General features: G+C 46.1%; 1 non-coding gene across 1 annotated transcript; it reads right to left on the reverse strand.

The window, feature by feature from the left end:
* Window positions 1-6285: 6285 nt before the first annotated feature.
* On the reverse strand, window positions 6286-6357 carry TRNAG-ACC (transfer RNA glycine (anticodon ACC)). Its single transcript has one exon. It is a non-coding gene; the product is annotated as a tRNA-Gly (tRNA).
* Between the last annotated feature and the right edge of the window lie 219 nt (window positions 6358-6576).

The following is a 6576-nucleotide window of genomic DNA, read 5'->3' on the forward strand; positions in this document are numbered from 1 at the left end:
TCCACCATCCTCTTGGACTCCTAACTTTCCAAATAAAGCTGCTATTCCTTGCCTCAAAGTCTCTTCTCCCAATTATTGGCCTGTCCTGTGGTGATAACAGAAATTTACAGAGAATCAACTAGGATGTGGGTTACCTCCTGTGGCTTCAGAATAGAGCAAGGCCGAGGCATCCTTTCCCACTGACCCCTCTACCACACATACACACATTCCCCACTGCCCTGGAAAGGCTACTCCTGTAGACTCTCAGATGGGATCGTAAATCAGCTAAACCAGATTCACAGTAGTTTGCCCCCCGCCCCCGCCCCAGGGTAGTACATGCCTGGGGGGTGCTTCCGTTACTTGGCTACATGTGTTGCACCTCCAAATTGGCACCAAGTGTTTCTATAAGGATGACACTGAAGCTATGACATTGCTTCCTTTCACAGGAGGGAGAGAGTAAGTTTCTGTTCAACGTTCTAAATGCTACCTGATTAGCTTCATAGGACTGCAGTGACCTCCCCGAGTCCTCCACTGAAGGCGCAAGTATCCTGAAGATGCACATTTTTCTCTTTTCTGTTAAATGGTGCAGAGCAACAAGTTCATCATCACCCCAATTTGATTGCCAAGTCATCTGTTTAATTAAATGTCCTCTCTTTATCCCAACTGCCCCACTCTACCTCCTGCACCCCTCCCTCCATCAAATGGCATTCTGTCCTAAGACAGAAACCAAGGAATGTGGCTAATTGAGTACTGGGGGCAGTGTGATTTCTATACATAGGTTTTTCTCTCACTTGAAAAATCATACCAGGAAGTGAATTGGCAGTTAAAGTAAACACTCAGTCCTGATGATGACACAGTGTCCGAATTATTTCTGTTCTGCACACAGGCAACCAGTGCTCACAAGCAGATGGCCAAGGCAGCTGGTCCATTTCTTCCCCTGTTGGGGAACTTTTCCCAGGTGGTTTTGGATAATGTAATAGCTGGGATGGGCTAACAGCTGGAGCTGAGCTTTCAGAGACCTTCCCCTTGCAAAGCATCTAGCGGGAAGCTGCTGTATAGCACAAGGAGCTCAGCTTGGTGCTCTGTGATGGCCTAGAGGGGTGGGAGGGAGGGAGGCTCAAGAGAGAGGGGACATGTATACTTAAAGCTTATTTACTTTGTTGTACAGCAGAAACTAACACAACATTGTAAAGCAGTTGTTCTCCAATTTTTTTTTTTTTTTAATATAGGAGCTGTTGTCAGGAGGAAATACTGTACCAACCCTACTCAGTGGCGGCTCTCCCTTATGTCACGGGCTGCTGTCTCTGCTCCTAAGGCGATTGTCAACAGGTGCAATCAGGAAGGGCTTCCAGCCAGAAGGGTGGAGTGTGTGAAGGCAATGTGACTGATTGAGTAAATTCCATCTTCCTGGGTACCTCTGCTGCTGAGCCACAAGGGAAGCCCAAGAATACTGTAGTGGGTAGCCTATCCCTTCTCCAGCAGATTTTTCTGACTTAGGAATCAAACTGGGGTATCCTGCATTGCAGGTGGATTCTTTATCAACTCAGCTACCAGGGAAACCCGGATGCCGTAAACCATGGGCACATTCCTTGCCCATGAGCAGCGGGCCAGGATGACAGATGGTGAAGTGGCCAGGCAACTGCCCAGACACGGCATCTGGAGGATTGCACTGGGGAAGGGCAGCCTTCAGTGGACTCAACCGTGATTCAGTCCGAGCTTTTCCGCAGAAGTTGGAGGAAGCACAGCTCAAGCAGCCTGTCACGAACCAAACATGTTAATAAAGGGGCAGGAGGCATGCCAGTTCAGGGTTTTGACCTTGTTTAGGTCCCAGAGGTGGCAGGCATGCAGTAAAATGAGTCTCATCTTCATCAGGATTCTTGTTTTCTTCAGAGGTGGGGGGATCCGGCCTGGGAGGTTGGGCATAAATGAAAAGGGTGAGTGTGAATGAAAGTATTTCTAATCAGCTGCACACCTAGTGGATGAACTAGGATGGAGGATGAGCACCACTTTATGTCAAGTGTTGCCCTGGGGGAGAGGTCTGGGGAGCAAGGCTGGGTCAGTGCACATCTTTGAGGCTCAGGGCTTGCAGGGGCTCTTATGTGTACGTGAGGTCAGACACAGGGACTGAGATGAAAGCTGACATGTGTCTCTCAGAACCGGCCACTGCTGTCAGGTTTCATTTCTGGAGCTGAGAGCAGGTGCCTCAGACTTCAGAGTAGAACCCAGCATCTCTCTGTGACCTTTCCTTGTGGATCTGGTTTGGAGAAGATGTAGTCTTTCTCCTTGACTGCATCACTGTTTTGGAATGTGGGCACCCTTGACACTTACAGCTGTGATCTTGACCTTGGGGTTTTGGTCATGAGTCAAAGAGAAAGCATTTGGTTCTAACATCTCCTTAAATGTTTCCTCCCCAAGCAGGGCAATGGTGGAACTTGGCTAGAGAAATGTGCTTCAAGGCTTTAACATCATGTTAAAAAGTATTTGCAAGGCGCTTACTACATACATGCTGATATATACCAGCAGCTGAAGTTCCAATCCTTTGGCCACCTCATGCAAAGGACTGACTCATTGGAAAAGACCCCAGTGCTGGGAAAGACTAAAGATAGGAGGAGAAGGGGATGACAGAGGATGGGATGGTTGGATAGCATCACCGACTTCCATAGTATCTTCCCGACCCAGGAATTGAACAGGGGTCTCCTGCATTGCAGGCGGATTCTTTACCAACTGAGCTATCAGGGAAGCCTAGCATAGGTATTAGACATGGATATTAATTAACAAACAATTAATTCATTAGATGGGGATTACCTGGTTGCTCAGCGGTGAAGAATCTGCCTGACAGCACGGGAGACGCAGGTTCAATCTCTGGGTCAGGAAGATCCCCAGAGAAAGAAATGGCAACCCAATCCAGTATTCTTGCCTGGGACATCACATGGACAGAGGAGCCTGGTGGGCTACAGTCCATGGACTTGCAAAAGAATTGGACTTCACTTAGCGACTAAACAGCAATTAACTGGACAAATATCTATCAGATACCTACTCTGAGCCAGGCACTGCAACAAGCACTAAGAATACAGCAGTAAAAATATGTCAAAATTCTCACTTTCATGGCGCTTACAATATACTGGTTCAGTTCAGTCGCTCATTTGGTCCAATTCTTTGCAACCCCATGGACTGCAGGACACCAGACTTCCCTGTCTATCACCAACTCCTGGAGCTTACTCAAGCTCATGTCCGTCAAGTCGGTGATGCTATCCAACCATCCCATCCTCTGTCATCCCCTTCTCCTCCTGCCTTTAGTCTTTCCCAGCACTGGGGTCTTTTCCAATGAGTCAGTCCTTTGCATGAGGTGGCCAAAGGATTGGAACTTCAGCATCAGTCCTTCCAATGAATATTCACGGTTGATTTCCTTTCGGAGGGACTGGTTGGATCTCCTTGCAGTCCAAGGGACTCTCAAGAGTCTCCTCCAACACCACAGTTCAAAAGCATCAATTCTTCAGCACTCAGCTTTCTCCATGGTCCAACTCTCACTTCCATACGTGAATACTGGAAAAACCATAGCCTTGACTAGATGGACCTTTGTTGGCAAAGTAATGTCTCTACTTTTTAATATGCTGTCTAGGTTGGTCATAGCTTTTCTTCCAAGGAGCAAGCATCTTTTAATTTCATGGCTTTGGTCACCATCTGCAGTGATTTTGGAGCCCAAGAAAATATAGTCTCTCGCTCTTTCCATTGTTTCTCCATCTATTTGCCATGAAGTGATGGCACCAGATGCCATGATCTCAGTTTTTTGAATGCTGAGTTTTAATCCAGCCTTTTCACTCTCCTCTTGCACTTTCATCAAGAGGCTTTTTAGTTCCTCTTTGCTTTCTGCCATAAAGGTGGTATCATCTGCATGTCTGAGGTTTGATGTTTCTCCCCGCAATCTGGATTCTAGCTTATGCTTCATCCAGCCTGGCATTTCACATGATGTACCCTGCATATAAGTTAAATAAGCAGGGTGACAATATACAGCCTTGACTTACTCCTTACCAATTTGGAACCAGCCTGTTGTTCCGTGTTCGGTTCTAACTGTTGCTTCTTGACCTGCATAAGATTTTTCGGGAGGCAAGTAAGGTGGTCTGGTATTCCCATCTCTTGAAGAATTTTCCATAGTTTGTTGTGATCCACACAGTGAAAGGCTTTAGCGTAGTCAATGAAGCAGAAATAGATATTTCTGGAATTCTTGAGGAGGCTCAAAATAAATAAAATAAATAGGTTAAGTAATGAATGTAGACAATGGTGGGAAAACCACATCCCTTATCCTGTGGATCTTCCTGATCCAGGGATCAAACCTGGGTCTCCTGGATTGCAGGCAGATTCTTTAGCATTTGAACCACCAGGGAAGCCCAGGTCAATAGTAGGGCAGTGCAAATAGTAGGGCAGTACAAATTTCTAGCCTGCCCAGAAATAGTGATAACATAATAGGGATGAGAGTAACTCTGTAGTTATCTGCACCTTGCTCTGAGTCCCAGAAGGCAATCTGAGTGGGCTGCATCCATGCGATTTTTGTCCTCTGGCTTCTGAGGATGTTCAGCCAAAGGGTGTTGGGGGCATTACTAGAAGATCAGAGAGTGAGGGGAGAGGGAGATTCAGACGTTTATTCCTTCAATTCTCTCCCTGCCAAGTCTCCACGGGCTTCTGTGTCCCTCTACTGAAGGCCACCATGCCGAGCTGGTGGTCCTCGTCACTTCCTTTCAGGGACCTTGTCACTGCCTCTCCCCACTTGCCTATTTAGGTCTTAGAATGACATATACCAGCCCTTGCTGGTTTTCATGAACTCTGCCCACATCTTTGCAAACAGAACTGTTGCTAGGCTCTTCTATTACCCCAGCTTGAGTATACCATTCATTTCCTGTGGGACCCCTCAAAGATCTATCTTAACAATTCCTTCAAACCATAAACATTTTGGAGTCTTGGTCACATCATGGAATAAGTGAAAACTCACTGGAGCACTCCAGTGCCAGCTGACAAAGCAGCTTCTTTCCTGGAGCACTCCAGTGCCAGCTGACAAAGTAGCTTCTTTCCTGGAGCACTCCAGTGACAGCTGACAAAGTAGCTTCTTTCCTTTTTGTTTTTTTGCTACATACAGGATGGAGGGGACAACGTACAGACCTCCCACCTGTAGGTTGTGAGAATGCTGACTCTGAATATACTGCTCTGGAATCCTTCCAGAAGGGCTTAGGTTCTGACCATACTTCTGGGCATGGGAATCTATTTTGTGCCTCCAGAAAGTATCTGTTCATCATCTCCATTTTCAAGCAACACAGATGGTGAAATCTCTGGATGGAGGTAGTGTCAAAGGAAGATGAGCATTGAGGGTGGTCGTGCCTTCCTAAAAGCCTGGGGAGTGTGCACCTGCCATGCTGAAGTCAGCAGGGAAGACTGCTTGCAAGTGGCCCCCATGCCAGCCAGCGGGTGAGCAAAGCCACCCTCTTCTCAGTTTCCTTGTCTTCAGAGATTGGAGAGGGTGATGCTCAAGCAACAGCCCACAGAGAATTCATTTGAAACAACGTCTCAGAGACTTTCTACTGAAGTCTTGTAGTTGATGTTGAACAACCACCAACGCCAGCATATGGGTCTTGCTGTTAGAGCGTCAGCCACACTTCACAAGCACCCCTAATGTGTTGAGCAGTGCCACCTGTCAGCAACTGTAGAAGTCAGCTGCCTCTATAGGCTGAGGATAAAGCCAGCAAATAAATGGTGAGATTCTAGTTTTCCTTTTCTCCTTTTTCAAATGCAGGGCAGGAGAAGCTGATGACATGGATGATCAGCCTATCCTGATCTCTTCAGGACTTCTTTAGTTAAGTCCTGCTTCTCAGAAACCCCCTCAGTCCCTGGGAAACCCAAATGGTTGTTTGATCACTCAGGAGACATGATGTCAGCTGAAAGCCTGCGTATTGATTGCTCTTAAATATGCAAAGATTTGAACACTGATTCATTTTCTTTATAGTGATGAGTGACTAGATGACTTGCACTCTTAGTAAATTTTCACAATGAGTAGGATATGGAGATCCACATTTTCTAGGGGAAAGTTTGAAATTAAACCTTCTAATCCTGGGTTCAGAGAGCTCTGTGACAAGTTATCTTTCTATGTAAGATTTAATAAAACACTCTTTAAGAAGACTGGTGGTGGTGGTGTTGGTTTAGCTGCTAAATCGTGTCTGACTCTTGTGACCCCATGGACAGAGGAGCCTGGCAGGTTACAACCCATGGGATTCTCCAGGCAAAAATACTGGAGTGGGTTGCCATTTCCTTCTCCAGGGGATCTTCCCAACCCAGGAATCGAACCTGGGTCTCCTGCATGGTAGGCAGATTCTTTACCAACTGAGCTACAAGGGAAGCCCAAGAAGACTGGTAACACTGGCCAATACAATTTTTAAATCACTATTAAATATAGAATTCTTTTTACCTATTGATTCAGCTCACAGTTTATTTATTGAGGCTTCATCTATGTCAATTAAAAATACTCTTAATACGCTCTCTTTGTTCCTAAGAATCCATTATGATTCCAAAAAAGGAAATATTTAAAAGCAATAATTTAAAGTGCAGGATTAAGAG

Source organism: Bos taurus, chromosome 20, assembly GCF_002263795.3.
Source record: "Bos taurus isolate L1 Dominette 01449 registration number 42190680 breed Hereford chromosome 20, ARS-UCD2.0, whole genome shotgun sequence".
In the NCBI taxonomy this organism is placed as follows: Eukaryota; Metazoa; Chordata; class Mammalia; order Artiodactyla; family Bovidae; genus Bos; species Bos taurus.